The following is a 17,219-nucleotide window of genomic DNA, read 5'->3' as shown; positions in this document are numbered from 1 at the left end:
TTTGGATTTTTCGAAAATTATTTGAAAAAGAAAAATAAGGATTCCAAAATTTTTAATATGAATTCCAGGAATCTTGTACTCTTTAGTCTAAATCTCCAATCTGAGGGTTAGACATGGCTTAATAGCCAGTCAAGCTTTAGCATGTATTGATACTTTCCATGTATAGAGCAACTAAGTATGGGAGGATCAACAAGCTCTTGTCATGATAAGTTGAAACCCCAGTCCAAAAGATTAGACATGGCTTACAGCCAGCCAGGATTCAACAAATCATCATGAAACACTATAATTCATCCTTAAAAATTCTGAAGAAAAATATATTTTTGAAAAGATTTTTTTTTTTCGAAAACAGATGAGAAATTTTTGAAAGGCTTTTAAAAAATTTTTTGAAAATAAAACAAAAAGAAAATTACCCAATCTGAGCAACAAGATGAACCGTTAGTTGTTCAAACTCGAACCATTCCCGGCAACGGCGCCAAAAACTTAGTGCACGAAATTGTGATATCAGGCAACGGCGCCAGAAACTCTATACGCACGTCTTAATAAATCGTTTTTCATTCACAACTTCGATACAACTAACCAGCAAGTGCACTGGGTCATCCAAGTAATAAACCTTACGTGAGTAAGGGTCGATCCCACGGAGATTGTTGGTATGAAGCAAGCTATGGTCACCTTCTAAATCTCAGTCAGGCGGATATAAAATAGTTATGGAGTTTTCGAACATAAATAATAATTAGATAGAAAATAAGGATAGAAACACTTATGTATATCATTGGTGAGAATTTCAGATAAGTGTATAGAGATGCTTTCGTTCCTCTGAACCTCTGCTTTCCTGCTATCTTCATCCAATCAGTCTTACTCCTTTCCATGGCTGGCTTTATGTAAGGACATCACCGTTGTCAATGGCTACTTTTATCCTCTCTGGAAAATGGTCCGATGCGCTGTCACTGCATGGCTAATCGTCTGGAGGCATCACCCTTGTCAATCGTTGCATCCCATCCTCTTGTGAAAATGGTCCAAATGCTCTATCACAGCACGGCTCATCATCTGAGGTTCTCGATCATACTGGAATAGGATTCACCCTCCTTTTACGTCTGTCACTACGCCCAGCACTCGCGAGTTTGAAGTTCGTCACAGTCATTCAATCCCAGAGTCCTACTCGAAATACCACAGACAAGGTTTAGACTTTCCAGACTCTCATGAATGCCGCCATCAATCTAGCTTACACCACGAAGATTCTGATTAAGAGATCCAAGAGATACTCATTCAATCGAAGGTAGAACGGAAGTGGTTGTCAGGCACGCGTTCGTGGGGGAATGATGATGATTGTCACGTTCATCACATTCAGGTTGAAGTGCGAATGAATATCTTAGAAGCGGAATAAGTTGAATTGAATAGAAAAACAGTAGCACTTTGCATTAATTCATGAGGAACAGCAGAGCTCCACACCTTAATTTATGGAGTGTAGAAACTCTACCGTTGAAAATACATAAGTGAAAGGTCCAGGCATGGCCGAATGGCCAGCCCCCATGATCTAAGAACCAGGCGTCCAAAGATGATCCAAAGATGAAAATACAATAGTAAAAAGTCCTATTTATACTAAACTAGTTACTAGGGTTTACAGAGATAAGTAATTTATGCATAAATCCACTTTCGGGGCCCACTTGGTATGTGCTTGGGCTGAGCTTTAGCTTTCCACGTGCAGAGGCTCTTTCTGGAGTTGAACGCCAGGTTGTAACGTATTTCTGGCGTTCAACTCTGGTTCGTGACGTGGTTCTGGCGTTTAACTCCAGACAGCAGCGTAGAACTGGAGTTCAATGCCCTTTTACGTCATCTAAACTCGGCCAAAGTATGGACTATTATATATTGCTAGAAATCCCTGGATGTCTAATTTCCAACGCAATTAGAAGCATGCCATTTTGAGTTCTGTAGCTCCAGAAAATCCACTTTGAGTGCAGGCAGGTCAGAATCCAATAGCATCAGCAGTCCTTCTTCAACCTCTGAATCTGATTTTTGCTCAAGTCCCTCAATTTCAGCCAGAAAATACCTGAAATCACAGAAAAACACACAAACTCATAGTAAAGTCCAGAAATGTGAATTTAACATAAAAACTAATGAAAACATCCCTAAAAGTAACTAGATTCTACTAAAAACATACTAAAAATAATGCCAAAAAGCGTATAAATTATCCGCTCATCAGTAGTCCACTGCCACCAAAATGTACTTGTTTGAATTTGAGGTTTGGAATGGTCCCATGAAATCAATTCCCCATACATCAAACAGTTCCAGTTCTAAGATGAAATTTTGTGGCATCTCATTTCTTTTGGGCAAGTTCCCAGATCTTTGGCACTCATTGCAGCTCTTTACTAGTTCTTTAGCATCCTTGAAAAGGGTGAGCCAAAAGAATCCGCTTTGTAACACCTTTGCTGCAGTTCTGTCCCCTCCAAAATGGCCTCCATAGCATGAGCCGTGGCAATTCCACAGGACCTCCCATTCCTCTTCTTCTGAAACACATCTTCTCAGGATTCCATCTGAACATTTCTTGAAGAGATAAGGCTCATCCCAGACAAAATATTTTGCATCATTTATGAGCTTTATTTTTTGATGTTTGTTGATTTCTGGAGGTAAAGCCCCAGTTGCCTTGAAGTTGGCAATGTCTGCAAACCATGGTGCTTTGTGAACTGTCATCAACTGCTCATCAGGGAACAGCTCATTTACACTTGTATCATGTGTTCCACCTTCATGATGAGGGATTCTGGATAGGTGATCCGCTACCTTGTTCTCCACTCCTTTCTTGTCTCTAATTTCAATATTGAATTCTTGCAACAATAAGATCCATCTTATTAGTCTTGGTTTTGATTCTTGCTTGACAAACAAATATTTAAGTGACGTGTTATCTGTGAAAACAATCACTTTAGCACCAATGAGGTATGATCTAAACTTGTCAAATGCAAAAACTATTGCTAGCAACTCCTTTTCAGTAGTGGTATAATTTCTTTGAGTTTCATTGAGGACTTTGCTAGCATAGTATATCACATGGTCTAAGTTATCTTTCCTCTGCCCTAACATGGCCCCAACTACAAAATCAGATGCATCACACATCAATTCAAATGGTAAGTTCCAATCAGGTGGGAAAATGATAGGGGCAGAGGACAATCTCTTTTTCAAATTTTCAAACGCTAGCATGCATGTTTCATTGAAGATAAATGGTGTATCAGATACAAGGATATTGCTTAAGGGCTTGGCTATCTTTGAAAAATCTTTAATAAACCTTCTGTAAAAGCCAGCATGCCCTAAAAAACTCCTAATTGCCTTGACATCACTGGGTGGAGGAAGTTTTTCAATAAGTTCCACTTTAGCTCTGTCCACCTCAATGCCTTGGTTAGAAACCTTATGGCCAAGGACTATTCCTTCTGTCACCAAAAAGTGACATTTCTCCCAGTTCAAAACCAGATTGGTCTCTTGGCACCTTTTCAATACTAAGGCTAGGTGATTTAGGCAGCTAGGAAAGGAATCTCCAAATACCGAGAAATCATCCATAAAAACTTCAATGAATTTCTCTATCATATCTGAGAAGATAGAAAGCATGTAGCGTTGGAAAGTCGCAGGTGCATTACATAGCCCAAATGGCATGCGCCTGTAAGCAAACACTCCATATGGGCAAGTAAATGAGGTTTTCTCTTGGTCTCTAGGATCAACCACTATTTGGTTATATCCTGAATAACCGTCGAGAAAACAATAGTATGAGTGTCCTGCGAGTCTTTCCAAAATCTGATCCATGAATGGAAGGGGGAAATGATTTTTTCGTGTAGCTTCATTTAGTTTTATGTAGTCTACGCACATCTGCCATCCTGTGACTGTCCTGGTGGGGATTAGTTCGTTCCTCTCATTGTGAACTACAGTGATTCCTCCCTTTTTCGGAACAACATGCACGGGGCTGACCCAGGGGCTGTCTGAGATCGGGTAGATTACCCCTCCCTGCCACAACTTCATCACTTCCTTCTGTACCACTTCCTTCATGATTGGGTTTAGCCTTCTTTGGGATTGAATGGATGGTTTGGCATCATCTTCCAACAGTATTTTATGCATGCATATGGCCGAACTGATCCCTTTTAGGTCAGCGAGGGTCCATCCAATGGCATTTTTATGCCTTCGCAACACTTGGAGCAGTTCATTCTCTTGATCTTGGCTGAGGGATGAGTTTATGATCACTGGGTAGCTTTCATTCTCGCCTAAGTATGCATATTTGAGAGTGGGTGGCAGTGCTTTGAGTTCAAGTTTGGGTGCTTCTAACTTTTCATTCTCTTTCTTTGGTGTACCTTGTATATGAATCTCTGCTGTTGCAACCTCTTCACTAGACGTTGACTCCTCCTCTGTTAACCTTTCAGGTTCTTCTTCGTCAAAGCTCTCCTGCACTGCATCTTCCAGTGAGTCCAACCTCATACATTCTCCCAATTGTTCTGGTGGGTAACTCATGGCCTTTAACACATTGAATGTCATCCTTTCATTGTGTAATCTTAAGGTGAGGTCACCTTTTTGGACATCAATGACAGCTCCAGCAGTAGCTAAGAACGGTCTTCCCAATATGATAGAGGCCTTGGCTTCCTCCTGCATGTCCAACACCACAAAGTCTGCTAGGAAGATGAAATCTCCCACCTTCACCAGCAAATCTTCCACTACACCATGAGGGAACTTAAACGATCGGTCTGCCAGTTGTAAGGCCATTTTTGTTGGCTTAGCCTCCTCGATTTTCATTTTTCTCATCATAGCTACTGACATCAGATTTATGCTGGCTCCTAAGTCACATAGAGCCTTCTCCACTGTGATTTCCCCTATAATAGAAGGGATCTGGAAACTCCCAGGATCCTTCAATTTTTGGGGTAGTTTATGCTGAATGATAGTACTACATTCTTCTGTTAGTATCACAGTTTCATTGCTCTTCCAACTTCTCTTCTTAGTCATTAATTCCTTCAAGAACTTGGCATAGAGCGGCATTTGCTCTATTGCTTCAGCAAAGTGTATATTAATCTGTAATTTTTTGAAGATTTCTAAAAATCTGGAGAACTGGCTGTCATCCCCCTTCTTCTTCAGTTGTTGAGGATATGGGACTTTTGGAACATATGGCTTCACCTCTCCTTCCTTTTGATGTGAGTTGGAGGTGGGGATTTGAACTTCATCTTGTTCCTCCTTCTTTCCAACTGAATCTTTCTCTTGTGGTTGCTTGGGAAACTCCTTCAATTCCTTTCCACTTCTGAGGCTGATAGCCTGACACTCCTCCCTTTGGTTTGAGTCTACATTTCTGCGAGGATTGTGGCTGGAAATTCGCTTGAATAGGTATCCAATTTGTGTCTCAAGTTTCTTGATGGCAGCATCTTTATTCTGTATATTGGACTGCACTTCTTCGCGGAATGCCTTACTGTCTTGAATCTCTTTGCATATGCCCTCAAGTAGGGTCTCAATTCTGGAGAGTCTATCTTCAGATGATGGTGAGTTGAGAGTGGATGGGTGGGTTGGGTTATTTTGGTTTTGGTATGGATGTGGAGAGGTGTTGTTAGGGTTGTGTTGATATGATCTCTGTGTGGAATGTTGGTGAGTGATGACAAGTCATCCTAGCCTATTTTAACTAGTCTTTTTCTTTTGTTTTCATTAGAATTATGCACTTTCTTGAGCTACAAGCAAGCTAATTGAGTAGATTTTCATGTTTTCCTTGATTGAATCAACCATATATGAATTCATGCCATTTCATGAGAATTTAGGCTATATTTGTTGCATATTATGAAAGAATGAATATCTCATGATTTTAAGCATAGCTTTGATGTGTTTGGTTGATTAATGATAGGTGAAGAAAGCTTGGAGAAAGGTTGAAGCAAGAAGGAATGGCTAGGAGTGAAGAGAGGACAATGGAATAAGTGAAATTGAACCAGGAAGCAAAAAGCTGGACCTAAAGTTAGCATCAAACTTTTGCACAAACTTTTGGTTGAAAAGTTAGCCCCAAAGTTAGCCCCCTAACTTGGAGGCTAACGTTGGAACTTGAAAATTCTCCCCTGGGCTCCAAAAGTTTGCGCCAACGTTAGCCCCCTAACTTTGAGGCTAACGTTGGCACATGAATTTCTCCCCTGGGCACCAAAAGTTTGCGCCAACGTTAGCCCCCTAACTTGGAGGCTAACGTTGGCATGAGAAACTCCTCCCTGGCTACCTAACGTTTGCGCCAACATTAGACCCCTAACTTGGAGGCTAACGTTGGCACATGAAAATATAAGGGAGAGGAGCAAAAGTTTGCGCCAACGTTAGACCCCTAACTTGGAGGCTAACGTTGGCGCATGAGTGCACTAGAAAGGGCCAACGTTGGAGCCAAAGTTAGACCCCTAACTTTAGCACCAACGTTGGTATCAGCAAAATATGCTAGCTGATATGAAAAGTTGGAGCCAAAGTTAGACCCCTAACTTTGGCTCAAACTTTTGGTCCAACTTTAGCAAAACTCCAAACTGGTTCAATTGGTTCACTTTGGTTCTTCTCCAAACTTCAAGAGCAATCAACCAAGGCCTCTTTCAACCCAATTCCACCAAGAGCAAAGGCCCAACTCAAGGCTTGAAGATCATTTGAAGAAAGTGTATAAATAGGATAGAATTCAAGTTCTTGGAGAGCTTTTTGGCCGGAAGAGTTTCTCCTTTGAATTTTCATAGCTTTTGGCATATAGTGATCTTTAATTTCTTTGTTTTCATTGCTTTTAATTTCAATTACACTTGTCTTGGATCTTGGATTGAAGAATTGAAGAAATTCTGTTTCAATCTCAATCTTGGATCTCTCTGTTTCTTTACTGTTAATTGAATTTCATTTCCGGTTAATTGCTCTTCGTCTATTCTCTTTACAATTTACAATTCCCTTGCAATTGTTCTTATTGGATCTAGGAAGGCGTTGAGATCTAGACTTAGTTTTCTAGTCTCTGGGTCCTGAGATCCAAATCTCCAATTTACATTCTGTTTCTTGCTTTCCATGTTTATTTACTTTTCTGCTATAAGATCCGATCCAATCCCAATTCCCTTTTACTCTTCTGTTTGATGCAATTTAACTTTTCCTTGTTTAATTTCTGCAAATCCACGCCCCAATCCCCTTTACATTTCAAGCAATTTACATTCCTTGCACTTTAAGATTCCGCAATTTACATTTCTTGCACTCTAAGTTTCTGCCATTTAATTTCTTATTCCTTAAGATTCAGCAATTTAATTTCCTGCTCTCTTTACTTTCATGCAATTTACATTCTGCAAATCACAAATCACCCAACCAACACTCGATTCGCTTGACTAAATCAACCACTAAACTAAAATTGCTCAATCCTTCAATCCCTGTGGGATCGACCTCACTCCCGTGAGTTTTTATTACTTGATACGACCCGGTACACTTGCCGGTTAGATTTGTGTGTTTTGGGGGAAATTAATTTTTCACCAAAATACTCATCAAGTTTTTGGCGCCGTTGCCGGGGATTGATTAGATTGACAATGATTAAGCGAGGTGGTGATCTAGATCAAGCACTTTTTCTTTATCTTTCTCTAATTTCGACTAACCCACTAACTGTTTGAATTTTTGCTTAAGCTAACTAGAACTTCATTCTAGCAGTAGATTGAAGTGTCACTGGTCTGTGTGTTCTTATGTTCTGCTTGTATGTCAGGTACAAGAAGAGCCATACCCAATTTTCATGAACAAGACGAAAGAACTCTCAGGAGGTTAAGAAGAGCTAAAAGAGGGAAGAATATTGTTGGAGAAGAGGAATCAGACGAAGAATTCCAAGAGATGGAGGAACATTCAACCAATCCACCAGGTGGAGCAGACAACAACAATGGCAACCCACCCCAGAGGAGAGTTTTGGCTTCCTATACCTTGGCAAATCCTAGGCATTGTGGGAGCAGCATCTTGGCTCCAAATGTCAATGCTAACAATTTTGAGCTTAAGCCACAACTCATCACCTTGGTTCAGAACAATTGCTCTTTTGGTGGAGGACCACTTGAGGACCCACACCAACATTTATCCACTTTCTTAAGGATATGCAACACTGTCAAAACTAATGGTGTGCCTCCTGACAGTTACAAGCTGATGTTATTCCCATTTTCTCTCAGGGACAAAGCCACTCAATGGTTGGAATCTTTTCCAAGGGACAGCATCAATAACTGGGATGATTTGGTAACCAATTTTATTGCCAAGTTTTACCCACCTCAGAGGATTATAAGGTTGAAGGCTGAGGTACAAACATTTACACAAATGGAGGCTGAACCCATCTATGAGGCATGGGAGAGGTATAAGGCTCTAATCAGGAAATGTCCCCCTGCCATGTTTAATGAGTGGGAGAAGCTGCAGAACTTCTATGAAGGCTTAACGCTGAAATCCCAGGAAGCCTTGGATCATTCAGCTGGAGGTTCCTTGCAACTCATGAAAACTGCAGAGGAGGCTCAAGAACTCATTGATATGGTGGCCAACAACCAATATTTCTTTGCTCATCAAAGAGGCCGCCAACCATCACAAAGGAGAGGAGTAATGGAGCTAGAAGGAGTGGATTCAATCTTAGCCCAAAACAAATTAATGCAGCAGCAAATTCAACAACAATTTGAGCAAATGACCAAGAGGATTGACTGCCTCCAAGTTGCAGCAGTTAACACTAGCCAACCATCAACCACATGGGGACAAAATGAAGAAATCCAAGAGGAGCAACAGCAAGAACAAGTCCAGTACATGCATTCAAGTCCAAATGAATTCTATGGTGATACCTACAACCCCTCATGGAAGAATCACCCCAACCTCAGATGGGGAGACACTCACAACCAAAACCAACAACCATGGCAGAGGAACCCAAACCAAAACAATCCAAGAAACAATCAAAACTACAACCAGCAGCAGACTAACCAAAACACATACAGAAGACCTCAAAACAACTACCCCAATCTCAACCAAAATACCTACCACCCACCACCCACATCTCACAACCCACCACAAGCATCACCTGAACCTCAAAGACTCACCAACTTAGAGACCTTGATAGAGAAAATGATTAAACACCAGGAAATAACAAACAAAAACCATGAAGCATCATTAAAGAGCCTAGAAAGGCAGATTGGGCAACTCTCCAAGCAAGTATCTGTTGAGAGACCTTCAAACTCACTGCCCAGTGACACAATTCCAAATCCCAAGGAGGAATGCAAGGCAATACAATTAAGGAGTGGGAGAACATTGATAAGCAACAATGACACTACAAGGAAGCAAGCAGAGAACATCAAAGAACCAACGGAGGATGAGAAGCAAACAAAGGCAGATGAGGCTAAGGAGCAAGTTGTGATGCCAAACAAAGGCACTGAGAAACTTAAAGAGAAGGACAACCAGCCACATAGCTCAAAGAAAGTAGCTCAGGGACAGCAGCAAATAGGAAAAAGCATCACACCTACACTGCCATATCCCCAGAGGTTCAACAAAGAGGTTAAAGACCAACATTTTCATAAGTTTCTTGAGACCTTCAAGAAGCTGGAAATTAATATTCCCTTGGCTGAAGCACTTGAGCAAATGCCTCTATATTCCAAGTTTCTGAAGGATCTTATCAACAAGAAAAGAAGCTGGGATGAGAAAGAAACCATAATGATTACTGAGGAATGCAGGGCCTTGATTCAAAAGGGGCTTCCTCCCAAGCTTGAGGACCCAGGGAGCTTCCTGTTACCTTGCACCATTGGGGAATTGACCATCACTAAAGCAATGTGCGATCTCGGAGCAAGTATTAACTTAATACCATCCTCCTTGGTGAAAAAGCTGCATATAGAGGAGGTCAAACCAGTACAAATGTCTCTGGAGCTGGTAGACAAGTCAATGGTATACCCCAGGGGTGTAATTGAAAATCTTTTGGTCAAGGTGGACAGTTTTATATACCCTGCTGATTTTGTGGTTCTAGAATCAAACAATGATGATGGTGACTTTGTTATACTGGGAAGGCCATTCTTGGCCACTGCTAGAGCTATCATAGATGTAGAGGAAGGGGAATTAACTCTCAGGATGCATGACCAGAGTGTCACTATAAAGGTATTACCAGAGGCACAATTTAGCAAGGAAAAAAAAGACTATATGAGAAATGACCAGGAAGGTCACAGCAACTTCCCAATACTAAGGATTGTGCAGACTGATGAAGAGGCCCAAGAGGATATTAGAGTACTGGCCACTGAGAAGAGAGGTCCCCAAGAAAAGCCTATAGCCAGAAAAGAAATATCAACAAAAGGAAAGATGAAGCGCAGAAACAAAGCAAAAAGGGGTTGGAAGAACAGAAAGATTCCAACAGAGGGGCTTTCCAAAGGTGACAAAGTGCAACTGATATATCAACAGCTGGGGGCAAATCAACAAACCGAGGATTATTACACTGTCAGCAACATACTATCATTAGAGCATGCTGAAATTGAACACCAGAGAACAAAGAAGAGTATCACAGTCAAGGGAGACAAATTGAGGCCCTACAAGCACCAACCACCATAAAAGAAAGCCTCAATGTCAAGCTAATGACAATAAAAGAGCGCTCCATGGGAGGCAACCCATGCTTTAAGATTCATGTCATTTTAAATTCAATAAGTTATGATCAATTGAGCATGAATTCTTTTCTCTTTTCATGAACATGTCCATTGACTGCATGCACTATTTTGAAACATATGCTAAGTTTGGTGTGTCTTCAAGCACACTAAACCAATGTTACAAATAATTCCATTTTGCATGCTTGGAGTATCCTGACAAAGCATATGACCGAACACTAAGTTTGGTGTTCACATAGCTTCATGAAAAGTAGAGACTAATGCATCAATGATCATACAATTGTTGTTTTTCAAAATCTTATAAATGAAAAAAATTCTTTTTCGGTAATGAAGGTATTGATTGTGATGTACCCTTTGACAAGAAACAAGTTTGGTGTTCACCAAACCTTGATGCACCGATTTAGGGATACAATTGATCCTTCATAAAAAAAAAAAAAAGAAAAGAGAAAAAGAAAGTATGATGAAAACAATTCTTATGAACAATTAATTTTTGAATCTCACTAATTGGAGGAAGATACTCATTTTCTTTATATATGACCAAACATTAAGTTTGGTGTCCTCCAAAGAGAGTGTCACGGTTCAAATGAGATAAGAATTGATGTTTCACATAGTGTTACTAAAAAGAACACTCTTGTTACGGTTGGATAAGACTAATGTATGTTGTCTTGTTGCAATGACTAGGAGGTCAAAGAATCTTCAATGAAAAAGACAAGACAAAGGAAAGCATAGCATAAGGACAAAATCCCATCACATGCTTCAAGAAAGAAATCTGCCACTCCTTGAGAATGATCACGGCAAAGGCAAGGGAAGGAACAAATTTTTTCTTCATTCATCCTTACATGCACACCTTTGATCCCCGTAGTGTCTAATTGCATCCTAGCCCTTCATTGCTCATTTAAAAACATACCACCTTCAAGCCATGCACATGACCGAATCACTCCAACCTTAGAAACTTCATTCCCTTCATCACACCTCAACATAACAAGCTCGGCTCAACATTTCTCCTACTTTAAACTCCAACCATTTAAACTTCTCTTCATCATTTCTTGTCATAGCAAATCCGGTCTCAATTTCTTTTTGCTCCAAACACGCATCAAACTCTCCAACATTCTTCACACTCCTTCTCAACCAACCAAGTGACCATGGCCTCCTCCTCAAGAACCAAACGAAGAAAAGGAAAAGATCCCATAGTGGAGGAAGACACACATGAATATGACCAACGGAGATTCAAGTCTTGGTTTCATCAAATGCAAATTCAATGGATGAACGAGAAAAGAATCTATCCTGAAATTCCATTCTTGTTGCCGGATGATGGATGTCAAGAAATGAAGAACAAAATCCAGAAGAGGAGGTGGGAAGAACTTGCATCACCAGCCACCCGAATCAATGCCAATATCATAAGAGAATTCTATGCAAATGTCCCAAGGCTTGACATGCGTGAGCCCCCAACGTACAAGAGCTATGTGCGAGGGGTGGAAGTAGACTTTAGCCCGGATGCAATCAAAAAAGTCTTGAAACTAAAGTCAGTCCGCTTTGATGAACCGGGATACCAACAAAGATTAAATGAGGATCAAGATTATGAGGAGATTGCGAGAGACATTTGTTTTGAGAACTCAGAGTGGGAAGGAGATAACAAGAACAGATACAAGTTCTTGAAGAGATGTAACCTCACTCCGGAAGCAAAAGGATGGTATGAGTTGATGAAAAGATCAATTCTGGGCACAGTAAACACCTCAGAAGTTAACAGGGAGAGAGCCATGATGCTGCATTGTATCATGGTGGGAGGAGAGATAAGAGTTCATGAAATCCTTGCAAAAGACATTCAAAAGCTGGCTGAAAAGAATTCGGCCGGATCTTGGTTGTACTATCCGAGTACCATTTGGAGGTTGTGTGCAAAGGCTAAGGTTCCATTGGAAGAGGAGAATCCAATGTGGTTAAGCCAAGGCATGCCCATAACCATTGAACGAATGATGATGCCCCTTGAAGCACATCAAGGCCGAAGACCACATGGAGGAAGGGAAAGAGAAGAACCAATGGAAGAAGATGAGCCACACATAGAAGAAGAGCCACAAGAGGAGGAGGAACAGCCACACTTTTTCCCACATGGTAATATGGATATGACTCAAATGCAAGAAGCAATAGGAAGATTGTCTCAACAGTACACGAGAATCCAAGAAAGGCAAGAGGAATACCATTCTCTGTACATGAAGAACCAACAAGCACAAGAAGAAAGAGAGCTAAGAATAATGAGCAAACAAAGTGAATTCGAATCAAGATTCCTTGTGATGCAAGAAGAACATGCTTTTCAATCTCATGAATCTTTTGGGAAGTTGGAACAAATGCAAGCTGAAAGTTTGAAGGATTTCAAGGAGTTCACAACACTCCAAGATGCAAGGTATGAAGTACAAGCCGATTACAACATCAATAGCCAAATCAAACTGAACTATATTGGAGAACATTTGCACAACATGGATCCGGCGTTCCCAACCTTTGATGAATTCTTCAAAAAGAGAAGTGAGGTAGAAGTAAGCAGGGCTATGAGACTTGAAGATAGAGTGGAGGAGGCTATGAATAAGGCTGGCTTTTGGCAAGATCAACAGACACCAAACACGGATGGTGGGAACAATATCAGCCAAGTATATGAAAGGAGAAAGAAAAGGCATGACAAATGAAAGGTGGACTTGCTCCTTGTTCATCACTACAAAAAAAAAGCATGCATTCTATCTGTTCTAAGTTGTCTTTGCATTTCTAAGTAGTCCTTTTTAATTAAAAGTCTTTGCATTATGTTTGTTTCTTTTAAAATAAGTAGGCTAGTTTATGTGTGTGCTTGTGTGTTCATTTTCACTTGACAAGAAGCATGTGTTGTCCTCTGCATCTTTAAATTCAATAAAAGAACAGTTTGAATGTGAAGCAAGATAGTCTCTGTTAGATAGAAGTAGAATAAAAGTAAGTGGTGGTATGTGTGTGATTGTATAAAAACTCACTTTTAATGAATAAAGAGCCAGGATATCCCCTTCTAAGTAAAGAGTGGCCTACTGTCTATGAATCTCAATTGAATCAAATTCCTTGGTTAGAAAGAAAAACAAAAAGGAGGAAAGAAAAAAGATAGCCAAAAAGTGGCAGAACAAAAGAAAAACAAAAAGAAACAAAGCTGGACACCAATAGCTTGAACCTTAGAATATATACCTGTGGTGTCTTTGTATTAGGATCTGCTTGGATTATTAAGCTCTTTGGAGTGCATCAACACTTGGTGACTTGGGTTAACTAATCCGGGATCATCAGCTGAAATTCTACTATCAAGAGCAACCTAACTACAAGGCATTTAGTAACCCAAAGAGGTGCTGGGCATCAATGTTCTAAGAAGGAATGTGAGCCAAGTGTCTATGGTGAATAATGTGTCAAGTATAAAGAAAAGAAAATGAACTTGCTACACATGACACTCAAAATAAAGCTTATGAACAAAGTAATAGCCAAGGATAAAGGAATAATGAGAGGTCATAGCAGTATGTCACTTGAAGCTTGAAGGAGACTTTCTAGGCCTAGGAGTCAATAAGTAGTGAGTATTTGCATATCCACACAAAACCCCATGAACTATCAATAATACTCTGCTAGCATGAACATCCTCTTCTATTTCATTCTTTCTTCTCAATAAATCTTTTCTTGCTTGGGGACAAGCAAGCTTTAAGTTTGGTGTTGTGATGACAACTCATCCTAGCCTATTTTAACTAGTCTTTTTCTTTTGTTTTCATTAGAATTATGCACTTTCTTGAGCTACAAGCAAGCTAATTGAGTAGATTTTCATGTTTCCCTTGATTTAATCAACCATATATGAATTCATGCCATTTCATGAGAATTTAGGCTATATTTGTTGCATATTATGAAAGAATGAATATCTCATGATTTTAAGCATAGCTTTGATGTGTTTGGTTGATTAATGATAGGTGAAGAAAGCTTGGAGAAAGGTTGAAGCAAGAAGGAATGGCTAGGAGTGAAGAGAGGACAATGGAATAAGTGAAATTGAACCAGGAAGCAAAAAGCTGGACCTAAAGTTAGCATCAAACTTTTGCACAAACTTTTGGTTGAAAAGTTAGCCCCAAAGTTAGCCCCCTAACTTGGAGGCTAACGTTGGAACTTGAAAATTCTCCCCTGGGCTCCAAAAGTTTGCGCCAACGTTAGCCCCCTAACTTTGAGGCTAACGTTGGCACATGAATTTCTCCCCTGGGCACCAAAAGTTTGCGCCAACGTTAGCCCCCTAACTTGGAGGCTAACGTTGGCATGAGAAACTCCTCCCTGGCTACCTAACGTTTGCGCCAACGTTAGACCCCTAACTTGGAGGCTAACGTTGGCACATGAAAATATAAGGGAGAGGAGCAAAAGTTTGCGCCAACGTTAGACCCCTAACTTGGAGGCTAACGTTGGCGCATGAGTGCACTAGAAAGGGCCAACGTTGGAGCCAAAGTTAGACCCCTAACTTTAGCACCAACGTTGGTATCAGCAAAATATGCTAGCTGATATGAAAAGTTGGAGCCAAAGTTAGACCCCTAACTTTGGCTCAAACTTTTGGTCCAACTTTAGCAAAACTCCAAACCGGTTCAATTGGTTCACTTTGGTTCTTCTCCAAACTTCAAGAGCAATCAACCAAGGCCTCTTTCAACCCAATTCCACCAAGAGCAAAGGCCCAACTCAAGGCTTGAAGATCATTTGAAGAAAGTGTATAAATAGGATAGAATTCAAGTTCTTGGAGAGCTTTTTGGCCGGAAGAGTTTCTCCTTTGAATTTTCATAGCTTTTGGCATATAGTGATCTTTAATTTCTTTGTTTTCATTGCTTTTAATTTCAATTACACTTGTCTTGGATCTTGGATTGGAGAATTGAAGAAATTCTGTTTCAATCTCAATCTTGGATCTCTCTGTTTCTTTACTGTTAATTGAATTTCATTTCCGGTTAATTGCTCTTCATCTATTCTCTTTACAATTTACAATTCCCTTGCAATTGTTCTTATTGGATCTAGGAAGGCATTGAGATCTAGACTTAGTTTTCTAGTCTCTGGGTCCTGAGATCCAAATCTCCAATTTACATTCTGTTTCTTGCTTTCCATGTTTATTTACTTTTCTGCTATAAGATCCGATCCAATCCCAATTCCCTTTTACTCTTTTGTTTGATGCAATTTAACTTTTCCTTGTTTAATTTCTGCAAATCCACGCCCCAATCCCCTTTACATTTCAAGCAATTTACATTCCTTGCACTTTAAGATTCCGCAATTTACATTTCTTGCACTCTAAGTTTCTGCCATTTAATTTCTTATTCCTTAAGATTCAGCAATTTAATTTCCTGCTCTCTTTACTTTCATGCAATTTACATTCTGCAAATCACAAATCACCCAACCAACACTCGATTCGCTTGACTAAATCAACCACTAAACTAAAATTGCTCAATCCTTCAATCCCTGTGGGATCGACCTCACTCCCGTGAGTTTTTATTACTTGATACGACCCGGTACACTTGCCGGTTAGATTTGTGTGTTTTGGGGGAAATTAATTTTTCACCAAAATACTCATCAGTGAGCTGCATGGTTGTTGGGGTTGTGACGTCTCTGATCTTGGCTTTGATCTTGTTGATTTTTCCACCCAAAGTTTGGGTGATTCTTCCAACCAGGGTTGTACGTTTTGGAGTAAGGATCACTCCCTCTTGGGTTGCTGATGAGGTGGTGATTGCTGCCACTTGGTTCCTCTCCATCTTCTTGGTGAGGTCAGCCAGCTGCTTGGTAATAAGCTTATTTTGGGCCAGCAGTTCATCCACATTTTTTAGTTCTATCACTCCTCTAGTGTTGTCTCTTTCAGAAGCATAGAAATAGTCATTCTCTGCTACAGTTTCAATGACATCTATGGCCACCTCAATGGTCTTCTTCTTGTTCAGAGATCCCCCGGTCTACTGCCTTCTTTGATTCATAAGAAAGGCCTTCATAGAAAATGTGTAGCTGCACCCATTCATTGAACATATCTGGTGGGCACCTTCTTGTCAGGTCCTTGAACCTCTCCCATGCTTCGTATAGAGTCTCACCATCTTGCTGTCTGAAAGTTTGTACCTCAGATCTCAACCTGTTAATCTGTTGAGGAGGATAAAATCTTGCCAGGAATTTGTTCACCACATCTTTCTAGGTTGCTAAACTCTCCTTTGGGAAGGACTCTAGCCATTTGGATGCCTTGTCCTTGAATGAGAAGGGAAACAGAAGTAGTCTATAGGTGTCAGGATGAACACCATTGGACTTCACAGTATCGCATATCCTCAGGAAGGTGGTTAGATGTTGATTAGGGTCTTCTTGGACGCCTCCTCCGAATGAACAGTTGTTCTGAACAAGGATGATGAGCTGTGGCTTTAGTTCAAAGTTGTTGGCATGTATAGTTGGCCTTTGGATGCTACTCCCACAGTTTCTTGGGTTTGGGTTCATGTAAGAGCCTAGAACTCTTCTCACTTGCCCAGCATAATTTGCTAGACCTTCTCTGCCATGGTTGTGAGCCTCTTCTTCATGATGGTTCTCCATATTTTCATCCATGTCTGGTTCAAAGTACTCCTCTTCCTCAGCACCAACTACTCTCTTTCCTCTTGCTTCCCTCCTTAATCTAAGGAAGGTCCTCTCAGGTTCAGAATCAAAGGAAGTTGAAGCCCGACTTCTTCTCCC

The 17,219-nt window shown here is 40.5% G+C and overlaps 1 non-coding gene across 1 annotated transcript; it reads left to right on the top strand.

Moving 5' to 3' along the window:
- Positions 1-16,533: 16,533 nt before the first annotated feature.
- Positions 16,534-16,640, top strand: LOC112752312 (small nucleolar RNA R71). Its single transcript, XR_003176755.1, has one exon. It is a non-coding gene; the product is annotated as a small nucleolar RNA R71 (small nucleolar RNA).
- Positions 16,641-17,219: the final 579 nt, after the last annotated feature.

Source organism: Arachis hypogaea, chromosome 15 (genome assembly GCF_003086295.3).
Source record: "Arachis hypogaea cultivar Tifrunner chromosome 15, arahy.Tifrunner.gnm2.J5K5, whole genome shotgun sequence".
NCBI classification, from domain to species: Eukaryota; Viridiplantae; Streptophyta; class Magnoliopsida; order Fabales; family Fabaceae; genus Arachis; species Arachis hypogaea.
Note: the sequence above shows the minus strand (reverse complement) of the source record. Positions and strands in the feature narration are given on the sequence as shown.